Genomic DNA, 20,650 nt, shown 5'->3' on the forward strand with positions numbered 1-20,650 from the left:
CATGGCAAATGTCTTGTCGCGTCCAAAATGTCCCATTAAGCCTCCTCCATGAGATTCCTGCAAAAGCAACAAACAAAGAGAAGACTCGGGGATGCAAAGCTTGTTAGCTCTCATAAGATATCCATCTTTGATGTAATAGCGTTCCCAAGATGTATGCGTCAAACATTTGGCATAAGGAATAGCAAAAGTAGGATCATGCTCATACAAGTCTTTTATGTGCTCAAAGCCAATAACATCCAATTCAAGTTGAGTGATAAGCATGCATATGCGGGAAAGAGCGTCTGCCACAACGTTTTCCTTACCTTTGATGTACTTGATGACATAAGGAAAAGACTCAATGAATTCACTCCATTTAGCATGACGCTTGTTCAACTTGGTTTGACACTTAAGGTACTTGAGCGTTTCATGATCCGTATGAATGATGAATTCATGAGGGCGAAGATAGTTTTCCCATTCATGCAAAACTCGCACTAAAGCATATAATTCTTTGTCATAGATGGGGTAATTCAGTTGCGCTCCGGAAAGTTTCTCACTAAAGTAAGCTATGGGGCGCTTCTCTTGCGTTAACACACCTCCTATGCCATTACCACTAGCATCGCAATGAATCTCAAATGGCTTGTCAAAGTTGGGTAATGCAAGCACGGGATCATGAGTAGGCAAATTCTTAAGCTCATTGAAAGTGGTATCTTGGGGTGGTCCCCAAACAAAAGGCGCATTTTCTTGCTCAAAGCATGCAAGGGCGAAGCAATGGTGCTAAAATCTTTCACAAAGTGAGGATAGAAACCTGCAAGGCCAAGAAAGCTACACACTTGTTGCAAGTTGGTTGGTTGGGGCCAAGTCTTAATAGCATTCATCTTGGACTCATCTACATGAACACCCTTAGAATAAACAACAAAACCCAAGAAAACGAGCTTATCAACGCCGAAAAGGCACTTTTCCATGTTAGCAAAGAGATGCTCGTTTCGAAGAGTTTGCAAAAAGGGTTCGAACATTGGTGACATGATCTTGAAGAGATTTGCTATAAACAAGGATATCATCAAAGTAAACCACAACAAACACACCAATGTAAGGGCGAAAGACATGATTCATAAGACGCATAAAAGACCCCGGTGCTTCCGATAGACCCATAGGCATGACTAACCACTCATACAACCCAACCTTGGTTTTGAAAGCGGTTTTCCATTCACCACCCTCTTGTATGCGGATTTCATTTTAACCACTCTTAAGATCAATTTTTGAAAAGATAGTGGCACCACTAATTTCACCAAGCATATCATCAAGGCATGGAATGGGATACCTATAACGAACGGTGATAGCATTGATAGGTCCACAATCGGAGCACATGCGAAAGCTACCATCTCGTTTTGGCACAAGAGTGACCGGGACGGCACAAGGGCTCAAACTTTCACGCACATGTCCATGGTCTATGAGATGGTCTACTTGCCTTTGTATTTCTTTGGTTTCTTTGGGGTTGATGCGGTAGGGAGCTTTGTTCAGAAGAGATGCTCCGGGGATGAGGTCGATGCGGTGCTCGATGCCTCGTAGTGGAGGTAGTGCCAGAGGTAGCTCGTTGGGGAAAACATCTTGAAATTCCTGCAAAAGAGAAGACAACACTAATGGTAGAGCGTGAGAGGTGTTAGCTTATGTTGCATTGTCCTTGCACAAAAGGACATAGTGTAGGACACTAGATGGGTTCCCACACACTCCTCTTATCTTACTTTTGGTGGCAAATAGGACTAAGTTCTTCTTGTCGCTCATCGTGGAGGCGCTCGATTTGGGCTTGTGGCACTCACTCTCTTTTTGGTGGCCCGCTCTCTCACTATTCTCTCCACGATGGGTGGCTTGCTTGTCGGCGATCACTTGGCTTGGAGACATGGGACGAAGTACATACTCCTTTCCCTTCATCTTGAAGATGTACTAGTTCGTTCGGCCGTTGTGGATGACACCTCTATCAAATTTCCATGGGTGTCCAAGATGAAGGTGGCAAACGGTCATTGGAACGACGTCGCACTCCAAGGTGTCTTCGTAGGCGCCAATTTTGAAGGAGACTTGTACTCGATGCTCGACTTGGATAGTGCTAGAGTCGCTAAGCCATTGAACTTTGTAGGGATGTGGGTGCTTCGTCTTGGGCAATTGGAGCTTGGAGCAAAGTTCTTCACTTGCGAGGTTATGACAACTCCCTCCATCGATGATGACCTTGACGGATCTTCCATTGATGCCGGCCTTGGTATGAAAGATATGGAATCTTTGGTCTTCTTCTTGGTGATGTTGGAGTGTCAAGACCTTGGAGACAACAGGGGCGGGACTTGAATCTTCATCTCAAAAGACCTGTCCTTCTTCATCGTTCACTTGCTGGTGCATGGCGACTTGCTCGAGGGCGTCCATTTCTCCTTCACTCATTGAGTCGTAAGTGCCGTCGTCGTTGAGGATCATGGTCTGCTTGTTGGTTCACTCATAGGACTTGTGGCCTCGGACTCCGCATGTGAAGCATTTGAAGGAACTTGTCTTAACGGTCTCATCGGTGGGGTTTGATGATGATGAAGCTCTCGGCTTGAAGTTGCTTGTAGTAGGAGGATGACTTGGAGTTGACGAAGCTTTCTTATAACTTGACTTGTCGACGTTGCTTGTAGAAGGCTTGGTAGACATTGTTGGAGTCATTGAAGCTTGGGTGCTGGAGAAGCCGTATGACTTGGATGAGAACTTGGCATACTTGTAATCATCTTGTAATTGACGTTCAGCTTTGGTAGCTTGATGCACTAGCTCGATGAGGTTCGAGTATGGTTGGAAGTCGGCGATCATCTTGATAGGATGGTTGAGTCCATTCAAGAAACGTGCCATAGTTTGCTCATCATCTTCCGTGACATTGGCTCTTACCATGGCAATCTCCATCTCCTTGTAGTACTCTTCAACGCTCTTGGTTCCTTGCTTGAGTAGTTGAAGTTTCTTGAAGAGGTCGCGGTTACAGTGGTAGGCACGTATCGTGCTCTCATGACATCCTTCATTTGCGCCCAAGTAGTGATGGGTGGTTCACCTCTTGCCTCGCGACACTCGATAACTTGTTCCCACCATATGAGGACATAGTCTTGGAACTCAAGGGATGCCATCGCGATCTTCTTTTCTTCGTCATAGTTGTGCAAACGGAAGATTTTGTTGACCTTCAATGCCCATCAAAGGTACTCTTCGGGATCATTGCTTCCGTTGAACTTGAGCATGGTGAATTTTAGCTTGCCGTAGCATTGCTCTTCATTGTTGTGGGGTCGGGGATGATGACGTCCATGTTGTTGATGATTCTCAAGCTCGTGTTGCTCTTGGTGAGGAGGGTTGTCAACCTCGTGTTGCTCTCTTGTCGTGGAGGATGTCCATTGTCTTCATGCTCTTGTTGAACTTGATGTTCTTGGCGAGCTTGTGGAGGAGCTTGTCGAGCTCGAGGAGGAACTTGAGGAACTTGACGATGCACGCAAGCTTGAAATCTTCATTCGTTAGCTTCTTTGCGAAGTGCTTCTTCATGTTCACGAGCTTGTCGGCCTCGGTTGGCTATGGCTCGACTTGCATCTTGGAGGCTTGTTGCGCCTCAAGTGCTTGAGCATCTCGCAATTGTTGCTCTTGACGTTGTGCCTTGGCATCTTGTGCTTCTTGGTGTACACGCGCTCGCTCTTTCGCTTCATGTTAGCGTTGTCGTTGCCTTTCTCGTGCTAGCGCGAAAGCCGCTTTGGTTTGTCGTTGACGATGCTCTTGCGAATCGGTGTCGCGTAGAGGATTGAGGCTTGCTTGACGATCATTGCATGCGGCACGTCGAAGAGTGTTCGATGTCGGTGTACTTGATCCGGAGAGGGTGAAGTCGGAGTGTCGACTTGAGCGGCTCCTTCTTGAAGAGGACGAAGTGGAAGAAGAGCGGTTGAGCAACAAAGCATGAATCTTGTCCATTCTTGCGTTGTTCTCTTGCTTGTGATCGTCGAGCTTGTGGTCGAAGTAATCTCTTGTGCGTTGCTCGGAGAGTCGCAAGTCAGCGGTGAGGTTGTCGATGCGTTCACTCATTGCTTGTTGCTCTTGATGCAAAGCACGTTCTGCACCAAAGAGGTGGCTCTTGGTGACGTAGGAGTTCATGACGTCGTCGTGCTCAATGAAGAGTGGGTTGTGAGAAGTACTTGGCCTATCCATCATTCCAAGAGAAAAATGTGAGTGGTAGAAAGAGAAGAACGAATACCGAATGTACCTTGACCGAATTTGAAAGTGGATCAATGATCACTCCAATGTGGACAAGGAAATAGCACAGTTGGTACCAATTCTTGTCTGTTTCTCACACCTACACAAGCAAAAGATTATGGTGGAGCTTGGTTAGGATGGTGGCACGAAATTTAATGCAATTGTAAGTGAGCTTCAATAATGTTGGAAAAGATTCGCAAGTTCGTAATGCAACAAGTAGACCAAGCAATATACGGTACACGGAAACACACACGCAAAAACATAAGTGGGGTTGTGCAACCAAGTATGAGCCAAAATGTGGAATCCACAAGAATGCTCTTGTTGCACAACACTAGAGAGATGCTAGCACGATTGCACAATAGGCGGATACAAGACTTATGCACAACCTACTAAGCAAAAATGCAACGACTTCTATCCCAAGTATGCGCTAAGCAAGGTGTTTCTATGATATGATCCAAGATGATCTAGTATGACAATCTTAATGTTGTATGATGCTATGGTGCTTGCTTAAAAGCTCTTTGCTTATCTTTCCCTTTTGCTTAAAAGCTTGTTTGGCTCTTTGTTGTTTGAGCTCTTTTCTCATGCAATGCTTCAAGAACCAAGATAGCAATTGTGTATGCGATGACAACCTTGTGACACAAGAGATGATACCAAGATATGTAACAATGATGTATGTCTGCTATGGGGAGTATGATCACTAATGTGCACAAGTCTCGTTGCCGGCAATACTCAAAGGCTAGTCTCGATGGGTAAGCGACGCAAAGGAGAAAGGCTATGATGGCTATCAATGTAATGGCAGGAGTGATATGTCCAATACCAAGAGGAGGTTACCATTCTTGCTTACGGTATGGTGTCAAAATGGTGGCGCAAATACCAAGATGTAGTCGAGGTGGTCGTTGTTGATGATGTGTCCGTGGCGAAGATGAGCGGCGATGATGTTGATGTCGAACCGTACCTAGATAGCCGAAACACAAAAGGACACGGAACCACAACTCAAATTCTCAAAACTCGAAGTGACAACACGTGTCGGAGTGCGAAACGGGTAAGCAATGGTGGTGGTATGCGGAAGTGGTGATGGTGTATAGGTGGTGTGGGAGTGCGTATGCAGAAATGTGGGGTGGTGGTGGTGACCAAAATTGAAGAAAATTCAGTTTCGTCAGGGAACTCCGGACGTCCGGTGGTGAGCTGTCGTCCGGTCGTCGGACGTCCGGCGGCGAGCGGACGTCCGGTGCCTGGGCGCTTTGCGGGCACGGGATGAAGTGGCAGTGTTCGTGATGGAGAGGTCGAAATTCTTCGAATTCGGGCGGATTTGTGGATGGAAAAGGTGGGGAAAAGGGGGAAAGCTAGATCCACTCAAAACAAAGCAAATCCATGGATCAAATCAAACAAAATTTCAACACACCAACAAATCACAAAAAAAATTTGGGGCTATTTTTGTGGGGAATTTTCAAAATAGGGACAAAATCAACAAAAACTAGGCTAGCAACATAACGGGGAGGCTCCGAAATCGTGATCAACATGGTTCTGATACCAAGATGATGTAGGGTAGAACCCTAATTGGCCGACCTTTCACGAAAGGAGCGGATCCCGCGATGATAATGAAGAACACGAGGAGGGAAACGAGGGAAAACACGGGGGAAACACGAGAGAAACACTAAACCAACAAGAAATAGTCACGCATGTGCTAGATCCTTGAGTACATAAGAAATCACACGATCCACGGACAACTAAAGACGATACAAAGGTAGCCGGTCTTCTCCGTGAGGAGGTCTTGAATCCACAAGGGGAACTTCCCGTAACGGGGTCTTGAATCCAAAGGGATCTTCTCCGAAGAGGGGCCGCGGTCTCTCTCGTGGAGTAGATCCGATGTGGATGAGCAATGCTCTATCTCTAAATATGAGCTAAACCAATGTTAACCCTATCTAGGATGAATAGGAGGTCTATTTACAGTCTTAGTGGAAATGGGGACGAAGTGAGGGGGTACATCGGCCTCGGGTCCGAATCCTGTGCATAGACAGGTACCGGACGTCCGCTGGGGACCGATCGTCCGGTGGCTCATGGGCGGCCGGACGTTCGGTAAGCGCCGGTCGTCCGCTCGTTCTGTCTCGGATGCTAGTGTAGCGGATTTCCGGAAGTGGCCAGTCGTCCGTTCGCTAGACGTCTGGTAGCGTCGGACGTCCGCTCGCTAGGCTCGTGTGCGGGGGCACCGGTCGTCCGGTACAGGCCGGACGTCTGCTCGCTGGGGTTCGACTGGAGCTTCAGGCTCCGGACGTCTAGTTCGGACCGGTCGTCCGGTGGCTGGGATTTCTTCTCTAGCTCCGCTTCTTCTCCGTCTTCACGGCCATCTTCCTCTTTTGATCCTCCTTGCTCCTTAGCTTCTTCATGGCCAACTCCTTGATACCTGAGTATGCACAATGTCTCCGTTTGAGGTAGTAGCCATGTCTCATGTGCATCGAAGTGGAAATGTGAGGGGAGAGATGTCACCTCGGTTTCGAGAGCTCTTGCACGTCCTCGTGTCATGGGTCCGGTAGGCACTTGCTGAGACGATGGTAGGTCCATGGGGATGACCTTGGGATGCTCCGCATCATCTCCCCTCCCTTGGGGAAGATCCATCCTCAGATCAAATTCTTCATCACCATGGTAGGGAGAGAGATCTTTGACGTTGAAGATGTCTCTCAAGGAGTACTTGTCACGTGGAATGTCGATCTTGTATGCGTTGTTGTTGTAGCGTGCAAGCACCTTGAAGGGTCCATCCGCTCATGGTCGAAGTTTGGACTTGCGTTCTTGGGGAAAGCGGTCCTTGCGAAGGTGTAGCCACACAAGATCTGCAATGTTGAATACCATAGGGTGCTTGTTGATGTTGAGCTTGGTCGCAAGTCGTTGTACTTGGCGCTCGATGGTATGCCTTGTATCTTCATGCACCTTCTTGAGATGATTCACACGTGCACTTGCGTCCAAATTGATGCGCTCTTGGAGTGGTAGAGGAAGAATGTCCAATGGTGGCAATGGGTTGAATCCGTAGACGACCTCGAAGGGGGGACTTGCCGGTTGTTGAGTGTTTTGCTCGGTTGTAGGCGAACTCGGCGATAGGTAGACACTCCTCCCACTCCTTGATGTTCTTCTTGATGAGTACTCGAAGTAGAGAGGAGAGTGTGCGGTTGGCACTACAAAAAAAGACACATCCGTGACATTTTGGGCCGAACGAATTTTTTTCTGTCATACATATGACACTTCTATGACGATAATTGTGACAAAACCCGATATCATCATAGATGTGGTGGGCTCCTACTTCTATGACAAAAAATCATGACAGAAAATGGGCTTTTCGTCCTGGGCGGGCCGGAGACGCAGCTGCATGACATTCTTTGGGTCGTCCATGAGGAAAAAACCATGGTAGAAGCGAGGGCGAGGAAAATTTCGGGGAGTTCTCGGTTACGGTGGGAGGTCAGGGGCCGAGCAATGCACGCTTCTCACGTACACGTACGCGCGTGTGTGTGAGGCGTTGGCTCTAACTGAACCCGAGCGAGGCGTTGGGCTGTAACTGAACCCGAGCGATTGCACTGCAGGCTACACGTTACTGAACCCGAGCGATCGATCGATGGCTGTTAACTGAACCCGATCGAGCAATTCCTTCGCTACTACTGCTAACTGAAGCCGATCGATGCTTCCTCTGGATGAACAGTGAGCATTGCGGGCGGGGGGGGGGGGGGGGTTGGGGGGGGGGGGGGGGGGGAGGGGTTGGATGAACAGTTCCTGGTGGGGGTGGATGGACAGGACCCCGTGGTGTTGCCTCTGGATGAACAGGACCCCGATCGATCGAGCCGGTTGGGGCTGGATGAACAGGACCCCGTGGAGGGCTGGATGAATAGGACCACCCCGTGGAGGGCAGGATGAACAGTAGACGGTGGAGGGCAGGATGAACAGTAGCCCGTGGAGGGGTGGTTGAACAGGAGCCCGTGGAGAGGGCTGGTTGAACAGTAGCCGGTGGAGTAGCGCGCGGTGGAGGCTGGATGAACAGGAGCCCGTGGATGAACAGTCGCATGTGGAGGCTGGAGGTGGTCGACGGTGGATGAACAGTAGCTCGTGGAGGCTGGAGGGGGTCGACGGTGGAGATGAACAGTATCCCATGGATTCCTGTTTTGCGGTACGCCACACCCCTCCCGATGAACAGGACACCGTTTCGACCGTAGCGCTCCAACCCGAGTCCGTTTCGTCTGTTTTGCGGTACGCCACACCCCTCCCGATCAACAGGACCCCCGTTTCGACCATAGGAGGTCCGTTTCCTCTGTTTTGCGGTACGCCAGACCCCTCCCGATGAACAGGATCCCGTTTCGAACGTTGCCGGTCGAACACAAGGTCGTTTCCTCCGTTTTGCGGTACACCAGGCCTCGTTTCCATCGCCTGTTCCGTCCAAGCCCTCCCGATGAACACGACCACGCATTCCGTTCTGACCCAGCCGGTTGGCTCCCACGTGTTCCGTTGCCTCCCGATGAACACAACGCATTCCGTTGCCTCCCCATGAACACGACGCATTCCGTTGCCTCCCCATGAACACGGCGATGATGCTGTTTCTCTGTTCCGACCCAGCCATGTACACGAGCCATGGCTGTACGTATGCGCGAGTAGGCATTTGAGACCCTGCCCGTATGTACGTACGTGGCCGTATTTTCTTCCTTGCACCCTGGCCGCTGTACGTACGTGTAAATGCTACGTGCGCGCCTCTACTACGACATGTACGCGCCTCTACTACGACACGTGTGCGCCTCTACATCGACCAGTATATATGTACGTACACGTTCACGACTAGAATGACAACGCTACGTACGCTTCGACCAGGTGGGTCCCGACTGTCAGGCACTTCCTTGCGTGCGAAGATGTAGCTGGTGGGTCCCGGCAGTCAGGGGCAAACATTTTTTTTGCGAAATACGGTGGCCCGCCCGGTGGGTCCCCACTGTCAGGTGGAGGAATAATTATTTTGCGCGTAATAAGGAGGCACTTCCTTGCTGCGGCTGTGGACCCAGCTGTCAGCGTCTCCACGCATAGTACTCTTCCGATGGAAGTCGTTCGTTGACCACATTGACCACGCCGCGCCGAGAGCACCACGGCGGTGGACGACGGCGAGGCCTAGGAAGCGGACGATGCGGAGCCGGGGAAGACGCGGCAGTGGAAGCCCGCACGGAGAGCAGTACGAGGGTTCATTGGTTTGGCTGCGGTGTGAGGCTGCCGTCGCCGCAGGGCCTGGCCAGCGGTGGGAATAGTAGAGGCGGTGAGGCCTCCGCGGCAGCACAGCCGGCCACGGGAGGCAGGAGCATGCGGCACGACCGACGCTGCTTTGGGCGGCTGGAGCAAGAAGATCAGAGGTTGAAGAAGCACTACGGCCGTTGGATGGACATCGTACGGTCACTGGAGCTAGAATCGTTCATATTGACTAAGTTGACAAAGCCCTTCGTCCCCGTCAACTTAGCAGGCCAACAAGTCAGCCTCCCACCAAGGTGGGTCCCAGCTAGCCGGGGGAGTATTCATTTTTTTGTGCGTAATAAGGAGGCACTTCCGGTGGGTCCGAGCTGACAGCGGGGGGAACGTTTTTTTTCACGAAATACGGTGGCCCGTCCGGTGGGTCCCAGCAGTCAGGGGGAAATGATTTTTTTCGCAAAATACTGGTGGCCCATCCGGTGGGTCCCCGGTGTCAGGTGGAGGAATAATTATTTTCCGCGTAATAAGGAGGCACTTCCTTGCGGCTACCATGGGCCCAGCTGTCAGCCTCTCCATGTACAGTACTCTTCCGATGGAAGTCGGTCGTTGACCACATTGACCACGCCACGCCGAGAGCACCACGGCGGTGGATGACGACGAGGCATAGGAAGGGGACGACGCAGAGCCGGGGAAGACGCGGCAGTGGATGCCCACGTGGAGAGGAGTACGAGCGTTCACCGGTTCGGCTGCGGTGTGAGGCTGCCATCGCCACAGAATAACAGGGGGTGTGGGTGAGTAGAGGGATGCCCTAGCCTGCGATGGGAGTAGTAGGGGGCGCTGAGGCCTACGTGGCAGCACAGCCACGGGAGGCGGGAGTAGGCGGTCCCGCCGGCGCTGCTTTGGCGGCTGGAGCAAGAAGATCAGAGATTGAAGAAACACGACGGCCGTTGGATTGACATCCAACGGTTACGTCTGCTAGAATCGTTTGTTGACGTATATAATAACTAAAAGAATCTTGCATACGCGTCAACTAAACAGGCCCACAAGTCAGACCACTCCCTCTTTTTTTTAATAATTTATATATAGCTCATGGCAACTTCTTATGCAATTTATTGCAGTCGTTTTTTTGGTTGGCCAGGGCCAATTTCGCATATTTCTGTGGGTTCCAAACTATTTTTAATACCGAAATGTCCAGTCAGATTTAAAGTACTTTGACGATATATTTAAATTAGGTTAATGCCCAGTGAAATAGGAATCTGAAAATGTAATAAAATTCAGAAATTATAAAGTAATTGCCAATTTGTCATCTGTTTTTATATTTACAACCCATTTCATATTACTTTCAAGATTTGCAGGCATCTTGAAAGAGTTGCAGCCCATCAGGGCGTAGAAAAATAAGTAGGCCTGGATTGGGTATTCTTCAGAAAAAATAAACTGGGCTCATTTTCACAAAGAAAAAATAGCTGTGCTGGTCAAATGGTGAACATAAAATATAAGCCTGGGCTAGATGGGCCACAGCCCAGTTCAAACCATGCTCCGTCTAAACAATACCAAACAAAAAAATACTGCTCGAGTAGCTACGTCCCAGGTGTCAGCCGATCTTGTGCTGTTCTCTTGTCTATTGACTATATACGCTCACAATGTCGTGGGTCCCAGATGTCAGGAAAACACTAGGAGGAAGCATTTTATTTTTCCATACACTGATGTGGTGGGCCCCTACTGTCATCCTCTCCACGTACTTCTGCCGATTCCTGTTGTTTGTTGACCATGTTGACAACGCGAGAGGGCGGCGCCGCGGCGATCGCACCAAAGCGCGCGGAGGACGTCGGCGTTAACGATTTAGGAGACAGTGGGGTGGCGATGCGTGCGCTGAGGCGCAGCCAGCCATGGGAGGCGGAAGCAGGCGGCCCCGCCGGCGCTGGTTTGGTTTTGGCGGCTGGAGGAAGACAGGACTGAAGAAACACGACAGACTGTAAAAGCAGCAAGAGTACTTAACAACCTTAGCTGAAACCAGCAGGGGCACTTAACAACCAAAGCTTAAAGCAGTATGAGTACTTATACAAGTTCAACCGTACAAAGCACGCCTCGAACAGTGCTACATTTTCCCTACAGTTAACCAAGGGTGAGGCCGCCAAGCCCCAGGACAAGGCCCAGGAGCCACCCCGCGCATCCACAACCTTCTGATAGCGGCTTCATCTCACAACGTGGTCAATAAACAGGATCTTCTCTTTAGAGCCATGGAAAAGCATGAACATAATCTTCTGTCCTATTCTCCAAGATGGACGGGCCTTCATTATTTGAGACCACCCATGAATAAGTATCTTTTCACCTCCAAGGGGAATTGAGTAGGTCGACATAAACATCATGTTGTGACCAAGCGCAAGTCTGACCCAACCATGGTCAGGCATCTGTATAGGAACAATAGAACTCGGCAGTTCCTGTTTCAAGAAGATCACAACTGTAAAACTGTGTATAAGCAATAGTTTATGAACAACATATATAACAGAAAACAGCTCGTACCATAAGTTTCTCGACACAGTTGGACCTGTTCAACGAGTGCAGCAGTGGCACACATATCCCACGTGGCCTTCCACCATTGAAACGCCCCACAAGGACCTCAAGATGATCAATAAAGTGTAGGAACTTGTGGATGTTGATCCAGTCAACTTCAGTGCCATTAGTAACAGCCGAGTTATTACAGAGTAACAAACGAGTAGACTACTTAACTCTAAAAAAAAATCTACACGTTCCACCAATTATAAGAAAATATTAGTTAGAAGTAGCATCTTTGTGAGAGGTTCATTGCTACTTCTAAAGTTAAATTGTGATTAGTTAGACAGAATAGGTGGATTAAGAAGTAATCGAGGCAACAAGCAAGAACCAGATACAAAACTAACATGGATGAACAATTGGAACACCGTCGGGGTGGAAGATCGCAGTGAAGATGAGACCAGGTTCTGCTATTTCCATCAACATTCGTGCGCCAACTTTCAGTCCGTAACACTTGAGAAAGTTTATCCAAGTTCGACCATAAAAAAGCAGCGATCTTCTTGGTTCATGAACCCAACTCGGAACTTATATCCATGGTTTGTCTTCACTGTGACCATTAAACTAGTGTATTCAGTTATGGCAAGGACGAGCATCTTGAGTACATGTGTTCTGGCAGAGCAAATAATACACTGAAGGAAAAATAATATGAGAACACGGCATGTTCAAAAAACCCCCACCCTCCCGGATAGAAAAGAGGATTCTAGGAACATACTGTGGGCGTTTCAAAATGCTGTGTTAGGATGAGAAGGAACAAGTGTGGCGTCTCTCCGAGGGCGTAGAAACCTGTAGGGTACTCGCACTTTGGGCACTGCAAATGAAACACACTAGATTCAGTAGGAAGAAAAATGCATCAATGGTGGCGGCTGCCATCCTAGGATTACCTGCGACCAAGGGACTTGGGTTTATCAGGGATGGATGAAGAATTCGTACCTGGTTCTCCATGAGAAAACCCTATGCAATTGCCGAGAGGGGGTTTTATCTGAACAAGCAGACGAGGGAGAAGGGGATTCAGGCCCAGTGAAATATTGCCGCTTTGTCCGTCCAGCTTACTGCTAAAGCTGGAAAGGGGGGGGGGTTGTGATTTGACAGCTCATTGGGCATTACTGTGACGCTATGACCGGGGTGTGTCTACCGTGAAGTTGTGCACTCTAATTTGTGCATATGGCACGTGGACCCCGTTGCCGGTTGCCCCACATATCAGCGAAAGGAAGTAGAAAGACATGAGTAACTAGTTACACATAAATATATTTTTTGACAGAGAGATACTCCCTCTGTAAAGAAATATACAAATCTTTTATATCACAGGCTCACCTTGCCGAGAAATATACTCCCTCTGCAACGCACGGGCATTATGGGGGTTCAGCTGAGAATATAATACTCAGATAGGCTCACGGTTCTGGACTTTGGGCCGTAGGCCGACCCTGCATGTTTGGGAGCCCATGTGTTCTACCTCAGCGCTTTTCATATTGCAGGCGCGATCGGTACGGCGCTGGTTTTAGATGTTGTCGCAAGGCGAATACACAAAATTGAATAAAGCACGACAGCTGTTGGAATGAAATCGAACGACAGTTCCTAACCAGCAATCAGAGCTGCAATTCTATCAATGATATACCATGTGATATTATTACATCAAAATCTCTCAGAGGATAGATCAGTTCGGCAGTTGTGTGCTGCTACTGAAGAATTTCAAAGTTGATTTGGACCAGCTCTCCTTGCCGAGAAAGTTCGATTTTGACATCATCCCCTACCGCAAGATAGATTTAGATTTGAACCTTGACCATCCTTTAGCATCAATCATCATGCGACCATCCTTTGTACTTACGGTATATTGAGCAGGTTCATTCACACCAAGGTTGCGCATGGTAAGAGAAACTTGGCCGCGGTCGCCCGGATTGTTGAACGACTCCCTCGTCGCTCTAGAAATTTTCTGTTTGCAAACAAGAAGACATACCCAAACTTTTAGATCAACACAGTGAATCATGTGAAACAACATGGAAAGAAAAAAGAACGAAGCACTTGGGCGGCAAATGCTTACCAAGAAGGTGTACATGTCGGTTTTTGTAAGGACTTTGGTATATGAAGTGCGAACTGCAACCCAATCTGTTGCCGGTGCAACTGCACGGGCCGGAGCAGATGCAAGTGCAAGTGTTGGTGTAGGTGCCGAAGCCGCCGCTGCTGCCGGAGATGGTGCTCCTTGTAGAACTGGTGCCGGTGTCGGAGCAGGTGCCGGTGTCGATGCCCGATCCTTCGATAGATTAGACCGATCCGCTGACGCGGTCGGTGCCCAATCCTCAGCTGGATCAGACTAAGCTACTGCCGCTGTCAGTGCTAGAGCAACTGCCGGTGCTCGATCTGTGCTCGACAGCGGCGATCGTGTCTGGTCCGCTGTGATCAGCTTTCTAACTTGACTAGGATCCGTGACCGTGATCCAGTCTTTTTCTTCATTTCTTTTAAATGCGAGAAGGACTAATTGTGGCGTTTTTGTTAAACCAAACTGCAGTTCATCATAGGGATTCAGCTTGTACTCAGACAATAGACTGATCCAATTTTTTCCAGTAATATAAGTGATGGACGGTGCCTTCGTTACTGACACGACATAAGAAGTGAAACCTGCAAAAATAGACATCATAGAGCAAACCAGACGGTTTATTCTGTGATGAATGTCACATGGCAAAGCGTGCATAGTAAAATTGCAGGAAAAGAAAGAAAACATGACATTAAGTCAATAAGATTTAGATAGTAAATCAATAAGATTTACTTGATGTGACACGAGTGAATCCTTACTAGGAAATCACTATGTTGAAGTACTAAACAGAAGATTGATCGTCCAACTATGCGTGACATGCAGGGGCCCCGCCTACTCCCACAAGTAGGACAGTCCAAAGGTCGTGACAAATCGTATGGACCGAACATCCATGGGGCTGGAAATCCTAGTGGGTGCGATAAACCCTGCAGTGCATACAGATATTGGAGTGTAACCATAATTGATAGACCGTCCTCACAAAAAATATGATATGGATACTTCAAAATATACAGACTGAATTGAGTGGACAGACATTAACATAGACCGTTCTCAGGACTGACCACACATCAAAAGCGGTAGTACTAATAAACAATACATGGTTCACAAACACAAATCAAGTACTGAACAATAGTACTTACTACAGACAAGCAAAGTTGCACTAACTAAACTCTGCAGACTATTTTTGCCACCGACCTACGGGATGAACCCCGCATAACTGACTAGGCCATGGAGTTCGTGTGAGATGTCTACATGCACCATCACCATCTTGTCAACCTTGGAGAACCTAACAGAGTGGTCTTTCCACTCATAAACATGATGATGAAGACAGGCCGCATCAGATTTGTTGGGAAGCTTTACAAGAACCACACCCTTCGTAATCGAAGGCATAGCCAGGAAATTGTTGTGGTCAAGTACAGCCTCGAGAACACGCCTGACAACAATGCTACAGGAAAACACTAGTTGAGGACACGTGGCGACAAGGACACAACAGTTGGATAGTTCAGCAGTAGAACTCATCATCAGGTCTTCCAGTTCACACGGCATGACTTTGAGAACTTCATCTCCACCGCGGACCTGGTTCTAATTCAAACAGAAACCATATTTTGTTACTACCTCCATTCAGAAATATAAGATGATTTTCGATATTATACTCCATATATGACTACATATACGCACAGAAATGAGTGAACAAAGACACTAGAACATGTCTTCAAAGGCATGAGAGCAGAGGGATTACATGCAATATCCATAACACAAGTTACTGAGGCAAATATACCCTCTTAAAAGGTAGCATTGATGTTCATAAAGTACTCCCTCCGTCCCAAAATTCTTGTCTTAGATTTGTCTAGATACAGATCTATCAAGTCACATTTTAGTATTAGATACATCCGTATCTAGACAAATCTAAGACAAGAAATTTGGGACAGAGGGAGTAGTTGAAAGTAATCTATAAGAAATCAGTGTCAACCTCTCGCATGTTTTGGTCAAAAGAGGAATTTAGAACCGTCATTTGGCACACAAAAATCACATGCAAGATCACCCAGAAAGTTGTACTACCAGTACTAGTATCGCATGTTAGATGAAAAAGCACGATCAAGATCGAGAAAAAGATCGTCAAGAAGAGATATTACCTGGACTTGCTTAATGAGGGATCCCAGAGAGGGGGGCTTGGACAGGGCGATGGCTTTGAGCTTGTCTGCGGTAGTCTCGGCGGGGTGCTTGCACTTCTTCGTACCACGAGCCTCGACGGTTTTGGCCGGAGCCATAGACATCACTTCGGCCAGTGCTCCAGCATCCATCAAGAAACTGTCAAATAGAAATAAAAGAAAAGAAACCATAATCACAAACCCAAAAGAAGAAAAGAGAGGGAGTTATAGGATCAGTCTCGGGGTTGCAAGACCGGGCCTTGGCCAGAATCAACACCATTGATGCGCTCACCTTTCCTTCTTTGGGAGAGAAGAACAATGGCAGAAGTAGGTCGGGGTTTTATTGAAGAAATGAGGAACAAGATGAGTCAGAAGAGAGGGTTGGGTAGAGAGGAAGCTGAGAGAGAAGAGTGAAATGATGGTTGCTTCGTCCGTCCAACTTACTGCTGGAAAGGAGGGGGTTTTGTGATTTGATGGCTCATTGGGCATTACTGTGGCGCTTCGATCGGGGTAGTCTACTGTCACTCTACTACGGAGTAATTTAGTGCATGGCTGGTGGACCCTGATGCTGGTTGTCCCACACGTCGATGAAAGTGAGTAATTTAGTGCATGGCTGGGGGAGGATCCCCACGGTAGAGCGTGTCCACTATTTTTCAGAAGAAAAAAATGATTACAACAAGCGTTTCCACTCTTACGACGGAGGAGTGCGAAACACAGCAGCCACTTGAACATACACAGTGCTCCTACTACTAGGCATGTGCAGTGGTTCATACGTCAGTACTACACAATCTTGTTGCTAGTGTAGTAAGATATGACGATAACAAATGATGTTGTGCGCATGTCAACTACTCCTATATGTAACATAGTACCGCTTTTTTGACTGTCCGGTCGAGAATGAACGGTGAGATCAATGTTAACAGAACTAGGTCCACAGCGCACGGAGAGTACGGTGCTACAGTACTCCATGAAACATGAACCATATGAAGCACGAATAGTGTTAGGCAGGGTGTATGAAGGGTGCATGGGATGGGAGCAAAAGTTCCCTTCTCGACCCACTTTTGGGTGTTTGGCAGAGTGCATGAAGGGTGCATGAGTCCACACTAGTAGGTTGACAAAAATACACAAAGAGGAAAAAACTATATTGAGATGAGAATGCAACCAAACACACCCACACGCTTTGTGCTACAGTGACTGATCTGCACCGTCTGAGTTTGATCCAACGGTCATGTTGCGCCGAGACATGGACATGCCCATGCAGAGGGCGCCTAAACACCACCGAAGTCCCTCTGCTTCTTGAGGCGCACGACGTTGGTGATGCAGGGTGCAACCGCCCGCAGAGCCCGCTCCCGGTCGACGGGAGCCAGCTCGTCAAAGACGGCGTCCAATGGCACAAATGGATTCCGGTGATGGAGCCCTGAAAGGATTCGCCCGGCAACGGCGACGGCAACCCGCAACCCCTCCTTGTCCAGCTCAGCCCCCACCATCGCGCGGAGACGGCTCAGCTCCTCGGAGATATAGGTGAAGAAGGAGACCAGGTCAGGAAGCCGCAGATCGTTGAAGTCGACCGAGTGGTCGAACGGGTTTAGCCCGACGGCCGGCATCGTTGCGCTGGCACGACGGTAGGCATCGCGCAGCCGCAACACGTGCGTGGCAACTTGGTTCACCAAGTGGCTGAGGCAATCCTGGACCTCGTCACGATCGGCCCGCTCACGCTCCAGCCGGCTCCCCTGACAGCCTATCGTATCTCCCGCTTTCTACAGCAACGTCGCCGACGCCTCGAGCATCTTTGTGGTGGACGCCTGCCGCTTTTGAAGCTCCGTGAACTCCCGGACATAACGGAGGAGCATGGCACTCCTCTCCTCCTTGAGCTCACGGAGCTCCACGTCCTTGGCCCTGAGCTCCACATCCTTGGCATGGAGCTCCTGTGTCAGGAGCCTCACCTCGAACTCCGTGATCTACTGCGTCGCCATGGCACCAGGTAGAAGCAATGGGGAGAAGAAGCAAAGGGGGCGAAACGGCTGAAAGGCAATGCAATCTAGGGGAAGGCGGAGGGAGCGGGGAATCTTTTGGTTTTCACCACGGTAAAACACCAGTCGACGACTTCTCACATCAGGGAACAGTGGGTACAGGCGGAGTCATCGTGACTAATTGCTGCCGCGCCTGCTCCCGTCAATCAAAAAAAAATTAAAAATCCTGCCGCGCGTGCTCCCGTCAATCAAAAAATTAAAAATCCTGCCGCACCCAAACACCAGAGCAACACCGTGGTGGATATTTAAATTTACCTGCCAGCAAGTAGATAAAAAAAGGGGTGAAAAAACAAATGTGGCGGCGGCCTAGCTAATCGGTCGAACTAGCCCAACTAGCTAGCCACCGTGCTTCACTAATGTACTCGGCGGGAAAGGTGGTCTTTCGCGATTTGACGACTCATTTACTTGCTTCGGCGCTACGACTGAGGAGGACCCAGAAAACGCGTGCTAGGGCGTCCCACGTCAGGAAGAATATATGCGTGCACCACCCGGGAGGACCCCGAAATCACGCGGTAGGGTGTGCCACATCTCGGCACGGAGGAAAAATGTGCGTGTAAAAATATATTATATCAGACGTAGTACCTATGGTTCGACCTCGGGACCCAGCCAATCGGTTGAAAACACCCCACTAGCCACACAACTTCATCATGCAAATGTGGCACGGAGGATAGATGTGGTTAGCTCCGTCTCGACCAGCGATGTAACACCCCGGATGTAACTTTCCCAATTTGTACTCCAACTCTTGCCGTTTCCGGCGTTAAGTTATATTTATTCCCTCGGGTTCAGGTTTTGTCTCTGTGTTTTGTTGTGTTGTCATGCATCTCATATCATGTCATCATGTGCATTGCATTTGCATACGTGTTCATCTCATGCATTCGAGCATTTTCCCCGTTGTCCGTTTTGCATTCCGGCGCTTCGTTCTCCTCCGGTGGCCATTTCTAGCTTTCTTTCGTGTGTGGGGATTAAACATTTCCGGATTGGACCGAGACTTGCCAAGCATCCTTGGTTTACTACCGGTAGACCGCCTGTCAAGTTTCGTATCATTTGGACTTCGTTTGATACTCCAACGGTTAACCGAGGGACCGAAAATGCCTCGTGTGTGTTGCAGCCCAACAGCCCTCCAATTTGGCCCAAAACCCACCAAACTCTGCTCCATGTCCTAGAGCGTTCGATCACGATCGCGTGGCCGAAAACCGCACCTCATTTGGACTCTCCTAGCTCCACTTATGCCTATAAATAGACCCCCCGATTTTCGGATCTCTCCCTCTCCCCGAAACCCTAAAAAAAACCCTCTCCGCCGCCGCCGGACAACGTCCGCACGAGCCGGACGTGTCCGGATCCCGCCGCCTCCAACCGCTAGCCGCCACGTGGCCGCGCCCACCACCGCCGCCGCCAGCCCGGGAGAGCCCGCGAACGGCCCCTCGAGCCCATCCGCCGCGCGCCGCCGGTGCCCCTCGCCCGCACCTTCTTCCCCGACGCCGTGGAGCCGCGCCGCCGCACGCCACCTCGCCGGCGAGCCCCGCCGTCGCCGGTCTCGCCTTCCCGCGCCGCGGCAAGCTCCGGCCGCCGCCGCCCCGGATCGGGCCCCGCCGCCTCGTCGACCACGCCAACGCCGCCTCCAACGCCGCCGCACCTCGCCGGCCTCTTCCACACCGGCCACCGGTGTCTTCTCCGGCGAGCCCCAAGACCGGCCGGCCATCCTCGGGCTGCGTGCGTGCTACAGTGTCCTGGATTTGGGTCTAGATCCAAAAATATCTCGGTTGACTTTTCTCTCCCGAACCCTAATTTTTGTTCCTACTTTGACCTGCCGTAACTTTGCGTCCGTAGCTCCTATTTGGGCATATAGCATATCAAAATGTTTGTCCCGAAGAGTACATCATTTCATTCCATTGCATCATTTTCATTTGAGCTCATCCTGATGCCCAAAATGCTGTTAGAAGGAGGCTTCGTGAGTTAATTGTCAGATCTACTAGTTCATCTTAGACTTTTGTCATTTTTGCCATGATTAATGTGTGCATGATATGCCTGTGAGTCCTTCATATGTTTTGTTAAGCATTTTGTCTTCTTTCCAGAGGTGCAACCCATGCATTTTTAGGATGTGTGTGGTGACTTGTGCAAGCTTGCAAAGTGAGGCACCCGGTAAATCAGTTTTCAGGGACTTAGTAGTTTTCACTAAGTCTGGGATTATTTAGTTCATGATGCCATATGTTCAGCTTGTTTCCTAGTGATCCGTGCCTCTTTTGAGGATGATCAGTAAAGGAGTTTTGTTAACCATGTTGTGATATATCCATCCATGTCTTTGTTTGCAATTATGGAGCACCCTAGCTTGAGTCAATCGAGCTCTAATTTTGCTTCGTGGTGAATCTGGGCAGATCGTCAACTCGTTTGCGATTTTGCCGGTGTTGTTGTAGTTGATCCGTGCATGCTATGCCATTGTTCTTGCCATGTCTAGCCAGAATTTTGTGTCTTATTGATGGATGTATGCTTGTCTTGCCATGGCTTGCACC

The sequence above is a fragment of the Triticum urartu genome, chromosome 1 (assembly GCF_003073215.2).
Source record: "Triticum urartu cultivar G1812 chromosome 1, Tu2.1, whole genome shotgun sequence".
Classification (NCBI taxonomy): Eukaryota; Viridiplantae; Streptophyta; class Magnoliopsida; order Poales; family Poaceae; genus Triticum; species Triticum urartu.